The 26,503-nt window shown below is 35.4% G+C and overlaps 1 long non-coding RNA gene across 2 annotated transcripts in view; it reads right to left on the bottom strand.

Moving 5' to 3' along the window:
* Positions 1-795: 795 nt before the first annotated feature.
* Positions 796-26,503, bottom strand: part of LOC109026991 (uncharacterized) — a 59,652-nt gene continuing 33,944 nt past the window's right edge. For both annotated transcript variants that reach the window (XR_008680010.2, XR_008680009.2), the window contains exon 3: positions 796-2,960. This is a non-coding gene — a long non-coding RNA (uncharacterized lncRNA). The remainder of the gene's footprint in view (positions 2,961-26,503) is intronic.

Below are 26,503 nucleotides of genomic sequence, written 5' to 3'. Positions count from 1 at the left end.
CAGATACAAAATTAAGAATTTTTCCCCCTTTCTTTCTGTGGCAAAAGCGTATTTTACTAATGACTTCCATTAAAATAATGGAGCAATGTAATATTTCTTTGTGTATGAAAAGAAATCTTTAACAACATTGACACTTTTGGATTAGAAGTTTTTAGATGCATTTTGCATAACTAATTTGACCAACTATATTGGCAAAGAAATGTGGAAACACAATAGGCAAAAGCAGTCTTTTAAAACCACCCATCAATGTTCAATTTCCTACCAGCAGTAATACAAATGTTATCAACACATGTGTAACCTCCCTTTACTACAGTGAGAGTTGTTTGGGTGTCCATGCACGGGAGAAAAGAATCCCAAGAACATACATCCCTCTTCCCAATTTACATTTTCAGTATCCTGAATTAAGCTTGCTCAATGAATCTGACAGGGAGTGCTACTGAAGTCTCAACTCCAAATAAATAGTTTAAAATAAAAAGTTGTATAAATATTAGTCTGTGCCAATGGTGCGGTTTGAGAGGGAGTGCTATAAACACAAAGTAAATTAAATGGGATCTACTTTTGTGGGGTAAAAGGCTACTTAGACTGGTTATTATAGAGAAAATTTTGTTGTGTGGTGCGACAGCACGTACCCATGTGGCTAACCTACAACTGGTAGAAGAAACAAATCCCACCCATACCTATGAGCGGTGCCACAGCCAGACCACAATTCCTATGAGGGATGATCTTAATTTGCTGAAAATGAAGGCCAGGCTCTGTTGCAGCTCATTAGCTGGTTACAGACACACTGCAAGAGAAGAAAGTGGAATTTAGTCGATGTTCCAACTTCTACATGTGCTGTGAATAAAACAGACTATTGTTTTTTTGATAAAGAAGTATTGTTTTGAATGTGCAGATTGGCTAAGTAAAGCCAGCAGAATTTTTTGGCCAAATATAGTCTCTTGCTCACTCCTAAAAATCCTAGCTTTCAAATTAGGAGCTGAAGTCATTGAAAAAAAAAAAAAGTTTACATTCCTGCAGCCTGCTGCAGCAAAGCCAAACAAATGTTTGGCTTAAAGCTCAGTTACATCTCTTTCATGAGCCTTTTTTTTAACATGGAAGTCTGAAAAATACCATTTCTTTTATCGAGTCATTTAATGCCAAGTGGGGTGTGTGTGTGTGTGTGTGTCTGTGTTTATGTGAGGACACGCACACTCAGCAACAGTACTATAGGGTCAGTGTAGTGGTTTTAAAGCATGTGGGTCATATTTGAACTTAAAGAAACCATGGTTTTACGGCTTCTGGCATAATTTAGGTCACAGTCACAAACTGTGATTTTTTTTTAAGCATCATTAACCACTGAATGGACAAGGAATGTGTTATTTTCAAGGAGTTTCTTTGGTGCCAGTTCAGGCAATAAAAACTTAAGGACAGGGTCAAACTGGGAGGGTAACTTTGTATGTAGTTGCCCTCCTGATGCACTTTTTTACCATAAAAATTGGATGCTTTTTGGCCTTCAGTCTCTAAGCCCAAAGTGGATAACATGAAATAACAGCATCAATTTGTTGGAGGCAGGCATCTTGATGGCCAATTTTTGTATAGTCAGTAGGACTAGTGATTTGGCACTCTGAAGAGTCCATTAAAGTGACAAAATTGCAGAACTGAATAAGCAGTGGTCTAGTATTTTTGGGTTCACAGATTCTCCTTCCAATATTCTTCATAGATCAGCCAAATTTTTGCTAGAATACAGTTGAGTTTTGTTATAATGATGACATTCATATTAAATAAATTCCCAGTCTGAGAGCAGAAAATGAAATGGTTTAAATCAAACCTCTTTCTGAGTCAGGGGCCACTGACTGACAGTGTGTGCCCAGACCTGGGGAAAGGGAAACAGAGGGAGCCATGTGAACACCACTCTCATCGCCCTCTCCCAGCTCACTACCAGTTTCGCATGCTGATTGGGTTATTTTGTTGGCAGGAGTAATTTGCTAGTGAGGGTTGATTTCCCAAATGCAAATGATCGGTGTGTTTGAGGCACGTCAAGAGGAGGAGAGCAGAGAGTAAGTCCTCCTGGCCATACTGTCACATGATGGGTGGCTGAGGGCCTCCTTAGGCCAATTCTAGTTCCCTTCTCAACCTTTAGACACTAAACAAACAAGTAAGTATTTTCATTACAGAAGACAGTTGTTATATGGAAGGAATAAAATGAAGCATTTACTCTAAAATATTATTTACACACTAAATTACTTTTCAGTGTATTATTAAAAACATTTTTATCACATTCCTGGAATTCTCAAGCTCTTCAGATGCCATTTGGGGTTTGTTGTTGTTGTTGTTTTGTAGTGGGATTGGCTTTAGCAGAATTTTACCTGCATAGGTTTACATACATAGCTTACATCATCAGTATAATAGTGAACACATTACCATCAGAGGAAGACCAGAAGAGATGTCTTTATTGTACATTTTCCCAGATATTCCAGATATCAATGCTTACACTTTTGAAGAGTGTTTTCATACAATACAATCAACCAAAGAATGTTTTTAATTTATATCAAAACCTCTGAAAATTAAATGTGGTGAGGCTATAAGAAGAACAAAGAAGGTCACCTTTTGAGAGAATGGATGAAGACTGCCTTCAGTTCTAAACACAGGATCACCTCATTAACGAGATGTGCCCCCAGACATGCATTTTCCAAATAAATATTTGTTGGGTACATAAACAAACACTTTAATTTTACCATTTTTATTTTAGTTTCTAAAATGTTTTATAAATGCCCTTGCCTCCTTAAAAATTGGTTTTAGAATGAAAATGTAATTATTTTGTCTTGTGTCATCACTGTGAATACCCACTGCTGTGTTATATAACCATGTGTCTTGTCTGCCCTTTAAGTTGGTTGCTTTCTCTTTCAGTTCCCGGTTCTCAGTTAAGATGTTTCTACTGCTATGCTGTGCCTGTGTCTAATAACATTTCGCATTCTTCCAATCTGTTCAAAAATAGAAAAAGATCTTTGTTAACAATTTATGCTAAATAATCATCAATATGACTGTGGATGAAAGGATATATAATTACAATTAGATAGGAGAAATAAGTTCAAGAGATCTATTGTACAGCATGGTGACTATAGTTAATGACGATAGATTACATTATTTAAAAATGAAAAGATGGTGAATGTTAAGTGTTCTCAGTACAAAAATGATAACTATGTGAGGTAACACATTTGTTAATTAGCTAGACTTAACTATCCCACAGTGTATGTATACTTCAAAACATCATGTTGTGGGCTGGGCACGGTGGCTCATGCCTGTAATCCCAGCACTTTGGGAGGCTGAGGCGGGTGGATCACAGGGTAAAGAGTTCAAGACCAGCCTGGGCAAGATAGTGAAACTCCATCTCTACTAAAAATACAAAAATTAGCCTGACGTGGTGGCAGGCACCTGTAATCCCAGCTACTCAGGAGGCTGAGGCAGAGAATTGCTTGAACCCAGGAGGTGGAGGTTGCAGTGAGCTGAGATCGCGCCACTGCACTTCAGCCTGGGTGACAGAGCAAGACTCCGTCTCAAAACAAACAAACAAACAAACAAACACACCCATCATGTTGTGCACAATAAATACATAATAAAAATTTTAAAAATAATAAATTTTCTAGAAGTTTTATAAGAGCACTTTCTGCCAAAGAGTTTAAATTGTCAGTATTCAGTATTCAGTACTACCAGATCAATATTCAAGTAAGTAAAGGACTATTGTAATCTACAAGTCCTGACCACCTCTAGGCTACTTCAAAAAGTCAAGGATTACATATTGCAACTAAAATTCTAGTTAATCACCAAATAAATTTCCCCTTGAAAAGCATTTAAGTTTTGAGACTAACTTATATCCTAAGCTTCTCAGATCTTACCTCATATTTGAACATAATCTGACAGTTTACAAATAACTTTCACATAATGTACCATTCCATTTTACCTGTATAACATGAGTATGTTTGACTTTTTCAGGTAACAAGGAATAGAAACATATTCTGGTTACTTTAAGTTACTGCAAGGCCTTACAGGAAAGTAAGGAAAACAAGCATCTGTAACACAAGCCTAATGAACATTAGAGATCATTCAGGGATGCAAAGATTGTTCAGAGGGCTGAGTCCTCATAGCCTGCTTACCCTGTTGTCACTTTTGCAGAAAGGACATGTCTCTGCCTTTGCTATGGCTTCACCATCATTCTCACCCATTTTCTTATTTTAGTACATTCTTAGTAATATTAAAAACTATCAAATAAAATTTTAAAAATATTTTTAAACATTTTGTTATTAAAACATATTTTTTAAAATGTAATTAAAATACTGCATTAAATATTAAAGTATCTTTAAACTAGAAAACTGTTACGAATATTTTCAGTACTGTATGAAAGATTAAATAGTGTATCCTTTAAATAACCCAAAACAAAGATGTCACCTGATTATTCCTACCTCTCACATACACACACAAAATGATTCACAGGTGAAAGTATTGAGCCTTTGAGTGTGAAACACTTCTGGCAAACCAAAGATAACTTTACCTATTCTCCCTAATGTTCCATGTATGATTGCTGTCCGATTAAAGATACATACATGAGATGATAAGACTTTTATTTGGTCTAGAGAAAGAGGAGCTGTTTAGTCATGGAGCTCAACTCTCACAACAGAATGTCAGTGTCTAGTCACCTTGCAGTCTTGACTGCAAACTGAGCACTCTCTTATTATTAAGTACTTTCACTTAGAAGAAACCACCTTTCATAGAAGACAGACTCAAAAAATCTCAACCAAAAAACAAAAACAAAATGAAAGACAGGGACATAAAAGTCAGCAAGAAACACTGAATATTCTTCGGGGGATGAGGAAATGTATAGCCTTCGTTTTACGATTCCCAGACCAAGTCTACTTTTGTAAAGCAATAGTCTTGGGATCTTGAGAAAACGAGCAACTCAAAAGGAAGTGTGGTGGAAATTTCCAAAACACAGAGAGTCTGTCTGGATAAAAACAGTGAAGACAGGCTTCTATATTTAATGACAGGGCCTGGGTTGCCTGTCTTCTGTGATCACTGGCTCTGTGTGGTACACTTTGGTAAGTTTATGATGGTGTAATCCCCTGATGAATGAAGCACTCCCTTCCCTTCAGTGCTGTTTATTCTTAGCTTATGCACACAAAGAGCAAAAAAAGTTGTCAACAACGTATCCAGTTTATACACTGAACACCCTACTAACAGCCAGCTGACTCAAGTGAACCAAGAAGTTCTTGTATCCTGAACGTCCTTCCTTCATTCATTCACACACACACAAATATTTACTCTGCACCTACTATGTGCCAGGCACAACAACAGAAGAGGTTAGTTGGGGAAAAGTGTAGAACAGGAACATGACAGTGGTAGAGAGAGGAGGAAAGAGGAAAAAATAGTTTGTTTGTATTAATAAAGGGGGAGACTGTTTTCCTGACATCCTGTAAAAATCTGTGACTCTCAGTCATATTTAAAAAGTGTTCATTTCTGATTTGAACCATAATATGCAGGGAGATGTCCCTGTGTTGGTTCGCCCTTTATTACTGCTCCTGAAATTCTCATAGGAGGTGAAAAATACATCTATACTAGTTCTCTAAAACAATTCAAAACTTAAGAATATGCAACTCCATATATTTCAAAAGCAGAGAATGAAGACAATAAAAAGACTTATTGTTTAAAAATTAGCCATTTGATAATTATAAAAATCTCTTGTGTCCATTTTACAATTGGAAAATAAACATATTAAAGTAAATATGATCATAGCACCTAAATTCTAATACCTCTGATGTAATAGCTTGGGAGAATAATTGGAGGAGAATGGAAGAAAAGAAATTTTAGCTGGAATTTGGAGTTGTGGATCATTCTATATCTTTAAAAATGAAGTTCTGCCCTTAGGGAAAAAAATTAGTGGTTCTGGCCTATAGCAGGCTGTTTCAATATCATTCTGTGCATTGGGACAACTGAAATAGCACTTTTTCAGAAATGTTTCAAGTCATGATTTCTAGAAGTCACCCCACTTATCATTATGTCAGAATATTTTTCTTCAGTCCATTAGAAGCAGGCTCTGCCTTTATGCTGCTTTCAAGGATTCCGAAAGTTCACTCAGAATTCCAGACTACAATAAAATTCAGCGCAATGTGAACCACTCAATGATATTGCCTTTCCTTATTGCCTTTCAGTTACACCATTCTAAATGCAATAAAGAAAAAGTTGTTCTGTATGGAACAGATAGAGAAATGAGTATCATTCCCCGAGTTGAAAAGTCACAGGCTGTAATACACTAACAGCTTAAAGGAGAATTTCTCATATCGATGGTTGGTTACGTGTGTTTGAACATCCGAGTAACCTGAAAAGCATATAAGATTGCCAATTTCAAATCACGATGGTTTTTATTTGGCATGCATTCCACAATAGGCAATAAAGCAGTGCCCCCGCCAGCTGCAAATGTATCTACCTGTTCTTCTGGAGAGCAAACCCAAACAGCACTGGGGTCATAGGAAAAGAGAGCTAGTGGCCACTCACACTGCGGAGCAGCCCTGGGAAAGTGCAGCGATTCTTTCTACATCGTGGCTTGACTCTCAACAACAGGTTGGAGCTATTCAGGAGACTGTAAACCCAGCAATGCCTTTCAGTGCTGCCAGTGGGGCCCCAAGTGATCTTGGGCAGTTTGCATAGAACCTTGACACAATCTGACCTGTCCCTCTGCGTGCATTAGCCTGAGGTAAGTTTCTTGACAGGAAGGCAGGTGCACAGGATGCAGCCTAGTTTTCTGCGTCTTTTGTGGACTCTCAAGCAAAGCAGGAGCTTGAGGATAGCAGCGCTGATCTTTGTAGGTGATATTAGATGCATTCCAAACATAAAAGCCAGATTTAAAATACTCATACTATATAATGGTTATTTTACATATGGTCATCTGTTTATTTGAAGATGAAAAGAGGCATTGTAGGACAACTCTGGCGTATAAATACCAGTAACCCCAGTCATTATTTTAAGTGTTTCCTTTACCTTCAAAGAAAAAAAAAAAAAGCTAAGCGAAAAATAAAAATAAAAAATAAAGCAACTCAAAGTGACATTTTAGGAGTAATTATACTCATATTTTGAAGTAACTTATCTTAAGATATGAATGATTCTTGTCCAGCTCACATCTTGTGTAGTTTTGTGTAGAATTCCCACTAACAATCCCTTTGCCCCCGTACTTAAAATAAACCCATCTATTCCTTCTCCCAGAAAGAAAATAACAAAATTCTCAATGGTTGCAGTGAAATTATCCCCTGTAACATGAGTGAGTCATCTCAGCCACTGCAGGCAAACTTGAAAACGTGTTCGTTGCTTTCTTTCTAGAGGACCTGCATTACTGCCATCAGACTGGAAAACATGCAGCTTTACTTCACTTTATGCACCAGACACTCTGAAGAAGTTTTCTTTAAAGTTAATGCTTGCATATAATTGACTTTCACCAAAGAGTTAAAGCTGCAGATGCACAGAAAGGAGTTTGTCTTAAAAACATTTTTAATTTCAGTTAAGAGTTTTAATATTTGCCTCAATGGGCATTTCTTGTGACTGTTTTTTCCTACAAAACTATTAACTCTGCAAAATAGCAAGCCTGATTCTGTGCACTTATTTAAAGCATACATATTATTAAAAAAAAGCACCCACATTTTCTCACATCTTTGCCAGTTGATCTTTAATATTTAAGAAGTCATACTGACTACCCCAATTTTACAGGTATTTAGTAAATGTTCATTTGTTGAAAAATCATTGTGAAGATTTTATTAATTAGAATTTACCAGTCTTACCAGTAATTTTACACAATATATTCATTTGTTAACAGTTTCTTTTTCTTTTCCATTCTACTCTATTACATTTTTAAGAGATGCAAGCTCCATAATTTCTATGTATGAGGTACCTATTTGGCGGATTGATTCCTTAAACTATATCCTTTTTATTTAAATCAATAAAAAGGTATAACAGAGTACCTATTATTTATGACACATTTTACTTCATGCCAGTGAAATGAATGATTTTTTATAAAGTTAATCCATTTTTGCTGAATTATTTTCAAAAACTTTTTCCAAAAATACATCTTAAATACTGATTTTTCATTTTTCTGAATGTATATTAGATGTCACATGCATTAGAGAAATTTTGAGTTACTCTAACATGAAAAAAATACCTACCAATATTAATGGAGTTCTTTAAAATTAAGAATCTCACATCTTTCCAGTTCGAGACAGTACATTTTCTGACACAGGTTTTCAGAAACACAACAGGAAACATTAGCGAGTGTATTACACATCCCTCTTAAAGGTGTCAGTGCTTCCCATTGTCTGTAAAAATCTAGAAATACAATAAAAAGAAAGCCAAGGAAATCTATGTACAATGCCATATGCTCAGCCAAAAATAATTAAATCTTAGACTCAGGCCAAAAAAAAAATTACCAAATGGTTATCTTGGTGGGATCAGCTCCCCCCATAAAGACTGCAACCAAACTGATGACCTCAGAGAGATAAGCTATCCCTTTGGCACCACTGCTCAAATGAGAAGCAGAACCAAACATCCTGAGACTTGTTTTAAACAAAAAAAAATATAAAATAAAGAATCAGAGGAACTGAAAGAAACTTTAGAGCTCATTGGTGATAAAATCACCTATTTTCATGGAATAAAATAAGAGCTGGAGAAATCATAACATTTAGGTATTATTTAGGTATTTTCATTGAAGACTACAAGCTCTGAAGACTCCAAAGAGCAAAAAGAATAATTTCAAACAGTTGACAAATAATGAAAATAATGTTTAATTCTCAAAGGGCCTTAAATTGGTCCTCAGTGATGGCCATATAGTCAGCATAGTTGCAACAGCCCTGGCAGTGGAAATTACTGGATCTTGGAGATGATGTTTGCCACCAAGATGAATGGCAGAGTTTTGTCAGTTACCCAATTCACTGAGACGGAGGAGAGAGATGGTGGGAAGCAGGCCTTCCCTCATGAACCTACACATCTTACTTATGAAGCCATGTGTTGTAATTTTATCTAAGCAAGAAGGAATGCACATAAAAGTGCTTGAATTGTACCATAAGAGCTTGATCTAAAACACAAGCATGGAATAGAGTAATAAATTATCACAAAGTGGAAAGCGGTAACACTAGTAGTTCAAAATTCATAGTCAGGAAAGCAATGCTATACACACTAAAGCCGCAGGAGCCCCAGACATACTCTTATCTTGGATAGCAGAGCAGTACAGAGACACACGCTCAACCCTGAAGAATTTTGTCTGTGGAAGGTAATGACAACCTGTGACAAAAGTAAAGAAAGTCACAATATGGCATTTTAGGGGAGAATCATTCACTGGGTAAGGGAAATTGTCTCCATTGCAGTTCATGGCCTAAAGGACAATGCTTCTGTGAAAATTCTACAGCTTTTGTGGTAATCTTTCCTGTTCCTCGAGCTTCCAAAGCCATTGTCAGTCTGGGAATTTCTTTGAAGATTTCTAATAATCCAGCTACAAAATCCAGAGTTTCTAAAAGTTATCACCTCAAATTTCCATAGTCAGGTTGTCAGAATTTGTCAGCAGTGGAAGATGCCAGATAGGAATGACTATGCCCTGAGACCTGGCACATCCAGCGGCCTGGCAGGGCAAGTATTGGAGGTGCCTACATTGCAGGTGAAGACTGGGCTTGTCTGGGAGCTCCACAGTGAACTAGTGAGAGCTCCAGGGATTCAGAAGCAGGAGTTTTTATATATATGTATAATGTACGTGTGTGTATGTGTGCGGGGAGATATTAGTGATGTCCCCAAATGCTAAATTCATATTTTTACCCTGTGTTTGGATCTTCATGTATGCTCACCTCTAAAGGTCACACTAAGAGTTTGAGAAATAGGATGGTATGTATTTAACAGAACAGATTCCAGGAAAAGAATCTTGAGAGAAGAAAGACAAAAGGGTCTCTCTTCAGACAAATAGTCTGATGGGGTAAAGAAAGAGGCAAGAAATGTCTGAAAGAATTTGGAGGTAAGGCCAGACGAGGTAGAAGTATACTGAAATAATCCCACAGTCTAAGCCTTTTGATCATTTTTAATAGTATTTTCTTGGACTTTCCAAAATTATATTATCAGCTATCATGTCTTGTTTCTTTCATTTGCCTGAATCTGTAATCTGTGATTGCAAATTTGAGTAATTTGCCCCTTTAATCTTCTAAAAACATAGAAACAAACAAACAAAAGCCTGTTAGAACTACATGTAGAATAAGAATAGGCTCTGTCTGGGTAGAAGAATAAAGGGCTCTTTTACCATTATTGATATTGTGAACTATTTTTCCTTTGCATTTTTAGGCTATTCTCATTACTTCTTGATTCCTAGCTATAGTGTCATGTTTGAAATTGACCACTTGTTATATGAGGTATTAGTATTTTAGGCTTTGTTGATAATTTTCTCTACAAACTTTAGTTCTGAATTGCATGGAATACTTTTAAATAAAAATGGTGGGCATATGGTTCTGCTACTTCTTTATAAATTGCAATGTACCCAAATTAGCTTTTCTATATGAAGTGTGATGCTAAAAGCAATGATTCTAGCCCCACAAACTAAACTGCACAAGAAGATAAATACATCATTTAAGGTAAATGAACCTTGTAAGGGCTATTGAATGTCAATGATATGCATGAAGAGCATTTCATTTGTAAATAGATTTCTCAACATGCCTGATACGAGAGATTCTGATGACAGGTGGACTCTCCATAATGATTGAAGCTGGGGCACAGATATTCTACAAAGTTACATCTCCTTTAACAAACATTTACATAGCACCCTATCATAAACCAGGCACTATGCAAGGTCCAAGGAATACACAAATGGATTCGATATAATCCCTATACTCAAAAGGCTCACAGCCTAGCTTGGAAGATAAGCATATCTTTAAATACTATACAGTGTAACACAGTATGCATAAATGCCAAAAACAGGGATAAAGTGAAAGATCTACTAATGTCCTTGGATGTTCAGGGAGTATTTCATCAAAGATATGTCATTTGAACCCTATCTTGAAAGATTTAGTACATGTTTCTAAGGCAGATAAAACTGAGATGATTTTCTGATGGAAGACATTCCAGCTATGGTCATAACATGATTAGTAGGTGGTAATTCATAACTTGGTACAGCTATGAAGAAATAGTATGGAAGAGTCTGAAAAGTAGGCAGTGCAAGAAGTCTTTATGTGCCACATTGAGAAATCTAGACTTTATCCTGTAGGTGACATCAGGCCCTTGTAGCTTCTTAATCATAACTGATAACCTTGTCAAAAGGATAAAATATTCAATTTTTCAATCTTCTGTTGTACTTGGTTACTTTCTACCTGCACTTCTTGTACAAGTCCTTACACATTACCATTTCCCAAAAATGCAGTCAGAGCAGAATGGCCCTGAACTTATTCTAGGAGATTCGGTCACTGGAGAGAAAGACTCTCCTGTCCACAGATTATTTATTTTAAACCTGATTTCATTGCCATACCCCGACTAGTACTTTGCAGCATAGCCAATTGATATAGAAACCAACCAACCAGTAAAATATTTCCCAACTCTAGGAATATTCAGTAAAAGAGATTTCATCTTGCACATCCCAGGAATATACAATAAAACTTTCATATAAGTATTTTTTGTAAGATTGATAACATCACTTTTGTCTCAGGAAATTCTCAGTATCATGAGAAAGTTCAAAAGCAAATGAGAAGCCTTCACACTCTCCAGTAAATTCAGTCACCTTGCAAATTGGAGTTTTACCATTTTGCAGAATAATAGGATAAAGAGAAGTACATTTATTTGAGCTATTAGATTGGTGCAAACGTAATTGCAGTTTTTACCATGGAAAGTAATGGCAAAAATAGCAATTACATTTGTACCAAACTAATAGTTACATAATGTATTTCTGATATTTCCTGGGAGTCCACGAAGAACAACCTATCCTCACTTCTTGAAAACTACTGTGTCAGGAGGTAAACTCAAAATGTTTATTAAAAAACATGATTATTGGGTATACTCAAGAAAAGAAATTTCTTTTTAAACTGTATACCCAAATAGTGGTTTTATTTTCCCCACACTCTTTGCCTTTGTCTATCAACTGATTAAACCAAAACCTTGGGAAGATATTGGTAGTGAGAAGATCTGAGCTCTAGACAGATTACAAACTTTTGGAATTAAAAACAAAATTAAAATTAAAAATAGGGCTAAGACCAGAACTTCACAAATGTCCTAAGTGGTACATTATTATCTTATTTCCAGTCTATAAGCTGTTATCAAGAGCAAAATGTCATTATCAATATAACCCTAAGGAAAGTTTACAAAATAAAAATTTGTGAAAATGAAAACTGGCAGCTAAAAAACAAAGCATATCCATGTTTTTCCCGTCTGCATGCTCTTATCTATTGATATACATTTTGATTTTCTGTATTTACTCTGACTCTTTTTTTATAAACCACTTATTTTTTTAATCAGTTGCTTAATAAGAGAGTCTAAACACTCTATGGGAAATTTTTCCTTTCTTCTCCCTTGGCTATGTAAAAATAAAGAAGCTAGCTGTGGCAAATGTTTCACAAGAATTTTTGTTTCCCAAAATGTTAAATGGAACGATGTTAATAAGACAGGAGTTAAAGGTTATCACAATTATATAGATTTTCATTTTTTATACTAGCAACGTTTTGCTAACTTTTCAAATTATGCGTTGTTACCTTGACCCATTTTTTAGATGCCTCAATGGATCTGAAAGGCAGTAATTTGAGACTTAAAATTTGAACATTCAATTGCAGTATTTTTAGTACAACATAAAGGTGTTCACAGGAAAATGTGAATCTAGATTAGACAATAAAGAGTTGTTTTATAAAAGCAACCACCTTTTCTAGTTCAATTCTCTTTTCATTCTGAACTTTTCCTAAAAGAATTTTTTATCTAATATTTTAAGATAATTACATGCTCATGGCCATTGGATTAATTTTTTTATTAGTAGGTTTTCAAATTGTGTTCTTCTGCTAGTTACAAAAATGAAAATATTTTAAAATTACATAAGCCAAATTAACTTTACTGTATAAATGTATACTTTAAAAATTATAATTTAAAGCACAAAGGCTTCTGACACCTTACATGGCATTCCAATTCCTACAAGAAATTGTTGAGATTCAGGAATCATGAACCATGCCTAAGTTCTTGGAAACTATGTGTCTGCTATGGTGGCTGTTGGCTCCTGTGAATGGAAAAAAGTGCCACAGAGAATTTCAACCAACTTGAAGCAACTGTTCCCAAGAATGTGGCTTAAGATTTTCAAAGACAAGTCAGACACTTAATGCATGCAGCTGTACTAGAAGGTGACCAAGAATAAGAATAGATGAATCAAATAACAAATGCATTACCACGAGGCTGGTTTGAATTGCCAGAACTAGCTTAAGTTTTGTATTTTTACCTGAAGAGCATCATATTTCAAAAGAAACAATTAAAAACTGATATAGACAGACGACAAATTTCTAAAATGAAAAATGGTCATTAAGATGGTAAATAAACTGATGTCCAAAAAAAAAAAAAGGAATCCGAGGTTATCAAAAGTTACCTTGACTATAGGAAATACCTAAATCTTGTATGTTCTTTTGAGGATAGCACATATGACAATTTTAAATCACACTGAAATTTAACTACAAAATTCTTCCAGAATAAATTAGCTTCCAAAAATCAAACATTTTTCAAAGAGCCTATAAAAAAAAAGATAAGTGTGAAGTGTAGGCCTTCTGTGGAATCATCAAAATCTCTTAGCTCTTTATTCTTTTTTCTAAAAAGTTTCTCTGCTGAAATATAATTTAGAGAACATGCAGAAAATAAATTTAGGATAGTCCAAACAAGTATGATGCCTGAAGCTCCAATAACAATTTAGAGACTATAAATGTTATTAAATTTCAACCCATCTTTTCCTGGTGAATGCAATTCATTATTTCCTAAGGAAATAAGTCTTGACCAATACCATTGTGAATTACTTCTATAAATTAAATACGCCACTTCTATAGAAAACTTTAGGTCAGCAGCAGATGTTGGTAAATTCCTACAGAAATGCATGCCCAGAGAATGTTTTTTTTTTTAAATGGCAGAAATCTGCTAGCTATTCCTGCCTTATCTGCAACAGCTGAGCAATCTTTCAGTGCCACGCGGAGACGGAAAACTTGGCTCAGATATAGCGTGGACAAGCTTGCCTTAATCACATTGCTCTTTTACATGTGCACAAGGACATCAACATTGACAGTACAGAGTAAAGCAGCCATTTGCTGAAAACAACTGTCAACGTTGTCAAGTTTTTGGAACCTCTTATAATGTGATTTGTATGACAAATCTTGTGGCATTTTGTTTGTCAGCAACAGTAGTGAATTTCCATGTATCTGGGAAGGCAGGAGAACAGTTCAGAAGTGAATTGGGATTCTTTACACAGACTGTATTAAAGGAAAACAGTGATTAATTTTAAAATCACAGATTTCAAATAGATCTAGAATTTTCAAAGTGGAATTTCATTTCAGATATCGCATAAATGTGTTTTACTCCTTGGGCTCAAACCTTGAAGAATTGCTAGAGTCGTTCAATTTTCCTTTGTTGATCTCTAAGTTTAGAAAACTGTTGTAAAAATATTAATATTTTCAGAGACTCGAATCTGTAGCAGTAATTAGTAGAGGGTGTTCTAAGAGACAACAGTAGGTTCATTCCTTTCTTTAAGAACTAGATGCTCATTGGCCATAAAGCTCATGAAATCAGTTGTAGTCAGTTATAACTAACCTAGTGCACATCAGTGTTATTGAACAATACATCTATTAGAAGACCATTATAGAGATCTCATGGTTCATTACTTTTTCAACATCATTCCTACTTATCCTTACTTCACGCTGTGTTTTTCATATAGCTACTCCTTAATGTGTTTCATTCATCTGTCCTCAGCCAAGGTCCTCCTTCATGTGGGTGGGATTAGCTTGGACATGCTTATATAATGGACCGTGAATGATCCCTCCTTGCACATGCCAAATTACCCTTGGATGCCTGACACCAGTATCCTAGCCCAGCCAAGAAAGTCTCAGGTTCTTCACATCTACACTAATTATTGTTCCTTTAAAAGAGATCCTTCAAAGTCTAATGAGAGAATATTTCTTTTTTATGCTTCCTTCCAAGTAAATATGTGTCAAGAACCCCAGAAAAGATATTCTCTCCTTCTGTTAGGATCCTTTTCCCCTCTGATCAAAGCTATGCTCAACATAATGTTTAGGACCACCCTTATAAATATTAGGTACTAAAAGATTTTTTTATGGAATGGAATTTTTAAAATGATAGATAAAACTGAGACACACTCTAATTGAAGGATTAATATTTTGTTTCAAACTCCATAATAACCAGTTCTCCCTCCTTTTTTTCTTCATTTTTCTGGAAAAATACTGAATGAGGTGCCTATAGTAGCAATAGAAGTATGATGTAAGCTACATAAGTAATTTCAACTTTTCTAGTAGCCATATTAAAAAGTAAATAGAGGCCGGGCACGGTGGCTCACACCTGTAATCCCCGCACTTGGGGAGGCCAAGGTGGGCAGATCTGCTGAGGTCAGGAGTTTGAGACCAGCCTGGTTAACATGATGAAACCCCATTTCTACTAAAAATACAAAAAATTAGCCGGGAATGGTGGCCCGTGCCTGTAATCCTGGCTACTCGGGAGGCTGAGGCAGGAGAATCGCTTGAACCCGGGAGGCAGAGGTTGCAGTGAGCTGAGAGCATGCCATTGCACTCCAGCTTGAGTAACAAGAGTGAAACTCCATCTCAAAAAAAAAAAATTAAATATAAAAAGAAACTAATTTCAGTAATACTTAACCCAATATATCCATAATATAATGTAATCAATATAAAAACTATTTATTAGATATTTTATATTCCTTTTTCTTTGTACTAAATATTTGAAATCTAGTGCATATATTACACTTACAAGACATCTCAGAACTAGGCACATTTCAAGTGCTCAATAGCACCATGGGGCTAGTGACTACCATATTGGACAGCAGAGTTCTAGAGACCTCAGTTCTAATACTACTTGGTCCACTAGGTTATGTGACTTTAGCTAAGTCTCTTTTTTACTGAGTCTTATTTTCCCCATCTATTAAAAAGACTTTAATAATTCCTGTCCTGGTTTATCTTTGAGTAATTTGTGAAGAGCACATAGAAAACTACACTTAAAAGTAGTTTAAAAATTAGTAAGTTTTCTGCAGTTTTTAATTTTTGTTGCTATTTCCTCTTTCCCAGAATTTCCTCACTTTCCTTAAAAAAAACCTCTGACTGCTATTTAAAATCATACATGGTAAGGTGTGCTGTGTTTTATGGTTTAAAAATCTACTGTCAAATGCTTCTAGTGCCAAATTTTTGCTCCTCTCAATAGCAACTTGCCTTCATAAAATCCTAAGCTTAGGATAATATCAATAGCCTGCCTTTTCTGTGATGGTCACTGTTTCTAAAAGACACTCACATTCTATAGTTTTGTTCTTTTCTCATCTTCCAGTTGTGTTTTGATAATTCTAGACTAGAGCTTAGCTGTGTGTCAAAGATATGTAGAGCTCTCTGTACCTACATTTATTTTAAACATCCAGTGTATTTCCTACTTATAAAAATACTAAGAATGGAAAACTATGTACAGTCATGAGCCACATAATAACGGTGGCCTCGTAAGATTATAATGGAGCTGAAAATTCTTATCACCTAGTGATATCGTAGCTATCGTAATGTTAGCACAACACATCACTCACGTGTTTGTGGTGATGCTGGTGTAAACACACCTACTGCACTGCCAGTCATATAAAAGTCTAGCACATGCAGTTATGTACAGTACATAATACTTGATAACGATAATGAATATGTTACTGGTTTATATATTTACTATACTATATTTTTATTGCTATTTTAGAGTGTACCCTTTCTATTTATATATAAAAAAGAAGTTAACTATAAAGCAGCCTCTGACAGGTTCATCAGGAGGTATTCCAAAAGAAGGCACTGTTATCGTAGGAGATGACAGCTCTGTACGTGTTACTGCCCCTGAAGACCTTCCAGTGGGACAGATGTGGAGATGAAAGACAGTGATATTGATGATCCTGACCCTGTGTAAGCCTAGGCTAATGTGAGTGTTTGTGTCTTAGTTTTTAACACAAGAATTTTAAAAGTAAAAATACAAATTTTAATAGGCAAAAAGTAGAGAATAAGGATATAAAGAAAAATATTTTTGCATAGCTGTACAATGTGCTTGTTTTAAGCTAAGTCTATCACAAGAGTCAAAAATTAAAAAATAAAAAGTTTATAAAGCAAAAAAATTATTGTTAAGCTAAGGTTAATTTATTATTAAGAAAAATATTTTTTATAAATGTAGAGTGGCCTAAGTTTACAGTGTTTCTAAAGTCTACAGTAGTGTACAGTAATGACCTAGATCTTCACATTCACTCACCACTCACTCACTGACTCACCCAGAGCAACTTCCAGTCCTGCAAGCTCTGTTTATGGTTAAGTGCCCTGCACATTAGAGTGGAAGCACAGCTTCTACTATAATTAAATTCTAATTGTTTCTAAAGTTTAGGAAGGATAAAATGGTTAATCTCCATGGTGACAAAAGGAAGCCAGGAAAATAAAGTGCACACTTGTATGAACTGTAAGGAAATAAAGTACCTTTTTAAAATCTTTTATACTGTATTTTTACTGTGTCTTTTCCATGTTTAGATATGTTTAGATACACAAATATTTACCGTTATGTTACAATTACCTACAGTACTCAGTACAGTCACTTGCTGTACAGGCTTATAGCCTAGGAGCAACAGGCTGTACCACACAGCCTGGGTGTGTAGTAGGCTGTACCATCAAGGTGTGTGTAAGTCCACTTTATGATGTTTGCACAGCATCAAAATACCTAATACTGCATTTCTTGGAATGTAACCCTGTTGTTAAGTGACAAATGACTATATAATTGTTGAACTTTCAATCGATTTATTTTCAGTACAACTTAAAGGTATTGACAGGAAAATGGATCTAGATTAGAAAATAGTTTTATGAACGCAACCACCTTTTCTTGTTCAAGCCTCTTTTCATTCTTAGTTTTTTCTGAAAGAACTTTTTAGCTAGTATTTTTAGTTAATCACTTGCTCATGAGTAGGAAACCCTGCCTTATACACTCACTGTCCTATTTCTTTAAATTCTGAAAACATCCTTGACATACAATAATTCTTACTGGCTTTTCTCCTCCTGATCATTTTAAACTCGTTACCATTCCTTTCCTCCTTTTCTCTTCCCCCCTCCGACAGTCTCTCTGTCACTCTCTCTCTCTTCTCTCTGCCTTCTCAATCTCTTCACCAACTGTGTTCTCAACAGTCACCACACTGTTTTTCGTTTTTGACCTTTTCTTGTGTATTCGCTTATATTCAGTATCTGGCAGGCTGGTAAGTTGGCTGCATCAAAGGAGCTTTGAACTTTTTGCTTGTTTGTTTACCAACAATAACTGTCCTATAAACTATAAGTATATAATTAAAATATATTGTAAATTCAACACATAAAATAGATTGTTATTTAAAAATCTTATAAATTAATCTAGCAGCATCTAGTAGTATCACTGGCTTCCCAAATCATCTACTATCCCAGCAAAACAGCAATCTATCTGAACAGTGATCTAAACGTTTTGAGGTTTTTCTTTAATGCTTTTGAATATGATCTTAATCACCATTTCCAGTGGTGTGTCTACATACCAGCTGCAGCCCTGCTGATTAGAGCATCAATACCAATTGATTTTCTAGCACATACTTGCAATATCTATTGTATCTCATTGAATACTATTGGTATTTAGCTGAAGCTAAGAGGGAAGAAAAAGATTTTGTGTACAGAACACATGGGTCCCAGAGAGTTTCATAATTCCCAGGAGAATATAAGAATCAGGTACTCGATGTCAGACTAAATGGTTTCTTATGGTTAATGTGTTTGGTGACCACAGCCTCAAATAATTCTCTTGCCCAGAGCCAGGGTTACTCAGCTGTATAATAACCTCTAAAGTCTCTCCTTTGAAAAAAGACTCAGGATTCATGACTTTAATTTTGCCACTGATAATATGAAAAGTATACTCTATATAGTACTGAGCAAGCATTCACTCTCAGCTTCCACTGTAATGAAATTCTAATTGTTTCTAAAGTTTAGGAAGGATAAAATGGTTAATCTCCATGATGACAAAAGGAAGCCAGGAAAATAAAGTGACACACTTGAATGAACTGTGAGGAAATAAAGTGCACAACATGCGATAATGCCATGACTCCGTGTTATTGCGCATTTCTGGGCTGAAAAGATATGACTTGATGGGTAATTTGTCATGCTGTGCAATAGAGAACAACAGTAAAGAGACTTCAGACAGAAGAAAATTACACAAATAGTAGGGTGGAAAGGTATAATTGAAGATGGCAAAAGATTGAAAGAAAGACATTTAAAATTACTGTACTGACCTACTAAATGCACTTGGGCGTGGAATCCTGGCCTCACAAGAAGAGGCATTACATGACTGCGGGCTGTGACACTACTGCAGAGTAATGCCAATCTCCCGAGCGCTCGGAGAAGAAAAACACAATGCACAGCCTGATGGAACAGTCTCAACCTGCTTTCTTAATGAGAGGAGCATGGGTTTCTGATGAACTTAGATATATAAGTTTCCTAAACTAATTCGTTTGCTTAAATTATGAATACATTTAATTTATTAAAAATATTTTGGGAGCTTAACTAATTCCTTAATTTTCTGAAGTCAATAAATCTGCATGTTATAAAACTGCAAAACAAATGGAATATCTTTTTAAATGGATTCACACAAAAAGAATGTGCTTTTCACATCCGGTTAAGTTTCTTCAGGATTGAAGAGTCCAAGAGATCAGTATGACATTGTGCAAAGCACGTTCATAACTCTGAGAAGCAGAAGACACAAGCGGTATCCCCACCTCTTCTGCAGGCTCATTAATCATGTACAGCTGTGGGCAAGTCCCTAAACCTCATGAAGCTCAAGTCCCCTTCTCTGCATAAGGAGAAACATGGACCAGATATTTTCTAACGATCTTTTCCAGTCCGTAATTCTATTTCAAACAGCAGATGCTCAAAAAAACCTTCTCCATAAATATTATTGCCATTTCCTTCCCAGGGATGTCCCAACCACGCATACTTTGTAATGGCTGAGGTCAATCACCTACTTTGTTCCCTTAAATTAAAGAAATGTGCCTCCTACCTATCATGTAAGATGATTGCATGGAAAACATAAAATTCTTTGAGATGCCAGTTAATTATAAAGTTCTTCCCATTTCTAACATATAATGAATAATCACAACTTATCTTTAAACATTTAATTCTTAATGACAATAAAGAACTTAGTATAGGAATATGACATTTCTTTATATAAAGGAAAATGCTATCCCTGATGATTATACTACATTAAAAAATGAAGTGGGAGTATTTTTGCAATTCTTATTACAGCTCTCATGACTCTATTGCCCCATAATTTCTTCCACAAAGCAGAAATCTTAGGTTATAATCTGTGTAATCCTCCATGAATTGCTCAAAAACTGTTTTCCAATGGGAAATATCTTGTGTATATTACTGGTAAGGTAAAAAATGGAAAATAATATATTTATAATAAATGAAAGAGTGATTTACATTTTTAAAAATAATCTTTAACTTGAGGAAAGTTAAGTGAGCTAAAAATAAAGTATTGATCAATATAACTCTTCTGTCTAGATGACACTGTAAGAAATACATTCAATTAAGAGGCTTCAAACTTGTAAGGGTAAAACAATTTTAAAAGATTAGAAAGACTGCTTAACATGGGCTTGTGATATACTGTGGGGAAATATTTAGATATGCCTTAGAGATTTTTAAAGGCCCAATAGGCAACCATGCTGTACTTAAACAAAAATCGGTACTTAAAATCAAAAAAGGTACTTAAAATCACAAAACTTACTTAAAATCTCAAAAGGTACTTAAAATCACAAAAGATACAAAGCGTACTTAAAATCACAAATAGAATTCTGTACTTAAAATCACAAATAGAATTCTGACTGAATTTCATCATGTGACATCATTATACTTTCTTTCACTATTATATTCTTTTTCTTCAAGTTAAACATTTTAGACTTTCAATATTTGTTATGTTTTATATTTGCAAATTATAATACTGATGATAATGAGCAGCAGGTACTATTATACAACTCTATCCAAAAATATCTTTTCATTAATTCATTTCAATATATGATGCTTAATTTAAAATTTCAAGTGGAAAATGCATGGTAGTGGAACCTAGCAAAATCTTGTCCCAACTCCCAGGGTCTGGTTATATTGGTACATCACATATAACAGAATAGACATAAAGTTAATTTCTGACTAATGTCAATAAAATAATCTATTATTTAATTTAAATTTACAAAAATCATAAAACTAGAAGAAATACCAGAAAGTCACCTAACCTGGGGCTTTATGCATATGAGATTAATCTTTCAAAGGATGTGGTGAGCAAACACTCAGTCCTTTAAGACACAAAGATTCATCCAACAAATAAGAGTTTTGATGACTGTTAAGGTCTCTTCCAGCTCTGGGATTGCAGATTGTATGAAAACACATAATTACGTTAAAGAAAATTCTATTCAAAACATTTGGTCATATCAGAGTCAAAAACTTCTCAGAATCCAGAATCCACAAGACTCAGTTTTAATGCCCACACTTTATGACTATTTTATGAGACATCTAATCAGGGCCATGAAAGCTATTATTCTTACCAGTGTAGGAATGAACAGATCCAAATGCCGTCAACTATTAAAATAATAATAAACCACTCACTCACTTACACATTTCATGAACACTTACTATCATCTACTATGTTCCAGGCACCGGGCCAGGCACCAGGTACAGAGGACAATTACACAGACATGACCCCTTTCAGGGTCTAGTAGAGAACAGAGAGTTGAATGAATAACAATGGAGTGTGGTGAGATGGGATAAGTCACATGAGCCCAGGAGTTCAAGTCTGCAGTGTGCTATGATCACATCACTGTGCTCTCATCTCTTAAAAAAAAAACTGGGATAAGTACAGGGAACTGTGAGACCATATAAAGGCTCTGTTAAACCTAAGGCAGATAAGGTGTAGCTGAGACCTAAAGAATGTGAGCAAGGGTAGCTGCTTTTACGCACCGTTGCCCTCTCATTTCTGCATCTTTGCATATAATGCCCTCTCTCCCTACAATGCCCTTCCAACCTCTGTCTTGATCATCCTCTTGGATTCAGTGTGGACAGAACCTCTTCAAGGAATCCTTCCCTTAATCTCCCACATGCACTAACTAGTCTGCAGTGAATGTCCTTCCCTCTTCTATGCTCACTGAACCAACACATAGCTGCATCCACCATTTCTGTAATTGCCTGTATAATCCTGATCTCTTGGGCTAATAAAATCCAAGAAGAGGTTTCTTTGAAGCTTCTGGGGAAGCTTTTGTAGCTCTTCTATAAAAGTCCCTTTCACTTGATAGCTTTCTTGCTATTAGCCACTGATGAAGCTGGTCCACAGAGAGGGCAAACAATGGAAGGAAAATGAAGCCCAAACTACTGGATTCAAATGACCCTGGATTCCACCACATCTCTGAACTTTCAGTGAAGTGAGCCAACATATATCTTTATTATTGAGGCCATTTGGATTTGTGTTTTCTGTTACCTGCAGGCAATGGCATAGTGACTGATAAAACAGTATGGATGGGAAGCACGCCTTTTTCCTCAGCATCTAACACACTATTTACCCCAAATAATGATTCAATAAATGTTTCACGAATAAATGAACTAGGGAATTTAATTAAAATATCAGATAACAATGAAACTATAAATTTTATTTCCAAATATAACTGAAACCAAATTGTTTTCAACCACAATTTTTAAAGGTGGATTAAAACTCTATTCAGAAAGCCTGACATTTTTAGAGGGTTTTGCATGTTGTAAAGAAAATAAAGCTTGACTATTTACAATAGCAAAGACTTGAAACTAACCCAAATGCCCATTAATGATAGACTGGATAAAGAAAATGTGGCACATATACACCATGGAATACTATGCAGTCATAAAAAAGAACGAGTTCATGTCCTTTGCAGGGACATGGATGAACCTGGAAGCCATCATTCTCAGCAAACTAAATCAGGAACAGAAAACCAAACACTGCATGTTCTCACTCATAAGTGGGAATTGAACAATGAGAACACATGGACACAGGTTGGGAAACATCACACACCAAGGCTTGTCAAGGGGTGAGGGGCAAGGGAAGGGAGAGCATTAGGACAAATACCTAATGCATGCAGGGCTTAAAACCTAGATGATGGGTTGATGGGTGAAGCAAACCACCATGGCATATATATACCTATGTAACAAACCTGCACGCTCTGCACATGTATCCCAGAACTTAAAGTAAATTAAAAAGAAAACTAAAAAAAGAAGTAAAACTTGTCCTGTGCTGTTCCAAACCTCCTCATTCACTGTCTTTCATCATGTCCCCACTACCTCCCTCATGCCAACAAGGAAGTCCCTCTCACTCTCTAGTGACTCAGTGTCTTCACATTTCTCTGCCCCTTCACTCTCAAAATCTGTTCTCCAGAAAGAGCTAGTCCACCTATTTACACTGAGTTCTAATGACCTGACTTAATCAAAGTATTGTCATTTCTAGGGATGTTTGAAAAATCCAAGCATTGTAATCTCTAATTATGCAACTATAGGTATCGGTAAGCGGTAATAAGGACACTTGTGGAGCTGATAGCCAATTGTGGCCATGAAACAGCAGAAAGAGATGGCTGGTTTCCCTGTACACAAGGGCAAAAACAGATAGTCTCATTAATGGTCAGACCAAGAATTTGACAAAGATTCATTCTTGTTGCATTCTATTAAGAGTAAATATTATACATCCAGTAATCAGTGAACCATGTCCACCAAGTGATAAGAAGTTCTGGCTGTAGACTTTAGCCCTAGGATAGGATTTAACACCATCTGTTCTGTATAACATTTAGAACTAACTTCATAATTATAATAAACATCTACATTAGAAATTCCTCTACCACCAAGCGCTATGAGCAAATTATAAATAAGATTTGATTTGCTCCAAAGATGAGCAACTCAGGATTCTTTGTTATAGACCCTAAACCCAGATAAAAATTAAGATCTCAAAAAAAAAAGAAAAAAAAAACAGATGTCCCTAGATAAATGTTCCAGTATACAACCAGTACAAACTGTCTGGCTAACTTTTTTTTTTTTTATGAAATCAGATATTCCAGAGCCACCTTTATCACCAAACATAAAAGCATCCCACTGCATACCTCAACAGAATTGCCTGCATATCCTTAATGTCTTTCCAAGCAATTTTATGCAGTCAGCACCCTATACATTAGGGAAGGAATGGATGTGTGCTCTACGGGTTCTTATAATAGCAATGAACCTTCATAATCAGACTCATTCCTTAATTTTGCTTACTTTTTCATGCAGCTGCATTAATACTACATTGTCAAAGACAAAGACGAACATGAGACATGAGATATGAGTTTTTAAAAAAAAAAGAGAGAAGAGCAGAAAAACAATACAGCTATCCAAGGAGCAAGTGCTGAGCTTGTGAAAAAACAGCTCCTATTTTATTAAATAATAGTGTTCCTGCAGGGATGTCTGAAGTACTCTGCAAGGCTAATTAGGACAGATCAATGTACACTTACCTCTCCAGAAGGCTGAAAGGTGTGTAGTGACTATGTGTCATTAAAAATTTACTTGACCATGGGCATCAGATGTCCATGAAAGAATGACCCTGGTGAGTGCTCTAAGTTTTCATTTTACTCATGTCATCCTCAGTGCATCATAAATGCCGTAGACACCATTACTATCACTGAGGTTCATAGCAGCTGATGTGCTGTATATGCTTGAGAGGGTGGTATCAATTAACTATATTATCTATAAAGCCATACTTGCAATTACTACCACTTCACAATTTATCATTAACGCATTTGGCAGATTTTTTTTCTCCAAAGTAACATTTATTTAAAGGTTAATCAAAATTCTTAGAACATCATTTATTATAATGTGATTTTTGATAATTGACTAAATCAATGGCTCTTAAGAACACCCTTGTCTCAGTCCCGCTCAGTATACACCACAGTGCCATTTGGGGAAAAGAAATACATATTAGAAATGTTCATTTCAGACCTCGTCATGGAAGATCATATATTAATGTAATCAGGTGGTACATTTACATGCTCATTAGTAATCCATCATTAGTCCAAATGCTCACTATTAGGAATAAATGTACAACGAGTTATTCAGAATACCCAGAAATAGTATTTCTTATTTAAACATTCAGGATAAGCTGACTGAAATAAGTGCACACCTTGAATTTGAACTTTCAAGGCACATCACTAAAGTCAATCAGTTATGTCAGGACACTCTTCTATAATAATCTCAATTATAAAATTCCTGCCTCTCCCTAACACAGGAGTTGGAGGGAGTTCCAATATCTGAATCTTTCTAATTCACTGTAACTGCAAAAAAATCTTGATGAAGTGTGTATTTAAATTTCATGCCTTAATACATAGCATGCCACTAAAACCACATTAGTTATGCTTTATGCTGCTTAATCATATGTCAAAATCTGTAAAATCTGTTCTTGCATACTAAGGTAATTTAACTGCAATTAATCAATTAAGAAAATAAATAAAATGTAATAAATGCCAAATAATGTAACTTCTTTTAAACAGACCACTATCTACACATTTATTCCCCAAATACTTATTAGCCGACACCATATAAGGAAAACATAATAAAAAGTAGACTTCACTGAGCCTTTCTCCCATTAGTAGCTTGCTCTAAACTTACAAATGTTTTAGAGAATTCTTTGGCATGATCTGACTTTCCAACTAAAATGTGAGCAACTTGAGGGTCAAACTTATCTTTTTTTGTCCCCTGTGCCCAACACAATGTGTTAATCATAATAGGTGTTCAGTTTGTTGAATGAAAGAATTGAATGATTCAAATATCATGAACTAAATTATTTTATCGTAATGTTTATGAACTACAACAATACTTATATTTTTTCTTCTGACAACTATATATTATACTTCATTGGCATTTAACTAAAAGTAGTAGTACACTCTTAGTTAACTTTTTCATTTTTTTCATAGAGTCAGTTAGGTTTCATAGAACCAGCAAGGTAGGTTGGTAGATATATTTGTTTGTATTTGTTCCTCTAAATGAAAATGGTGATTTTTTTTCAAATATGTAATTTAACAACTTGATGAACATAGTTGCGGACTAAGACTTGGGAGGCTAATTGTAAGTTATGAGTCCAGCTGGCAAGAATTTATTAAGCACCAACTGAATAAACCAAACTATGCTAGCAGCTAAAAATGTATGAAAGGATATATTAAAAAAGAAACCATGTCCTGCCTTCCAGACCTTAAATCAGAGAAGGTACATAC

The sequence above is a fragment of the Gorilla gorilla genome, chromosome 4 (genome assembly GCF_029281585.2).
Source record: "Gorilla gorilla gorilla isolate KB3781 chromosome 4, NHGRI_mGorGor1-v2.1_pri, whole genome shotgun sequence".
NCBI classification, from domain to species: Eukaryota; Metazoa; Chordata; class Mammalia; order Primates; family Hominidae; genus Gorilla; species Gorilla gorilla.
The sequence above is the reverse complement of the archived record's forward strand: the minus strand, read 5'-3'. Positions and strand labels throughout refer to the sequence as shown.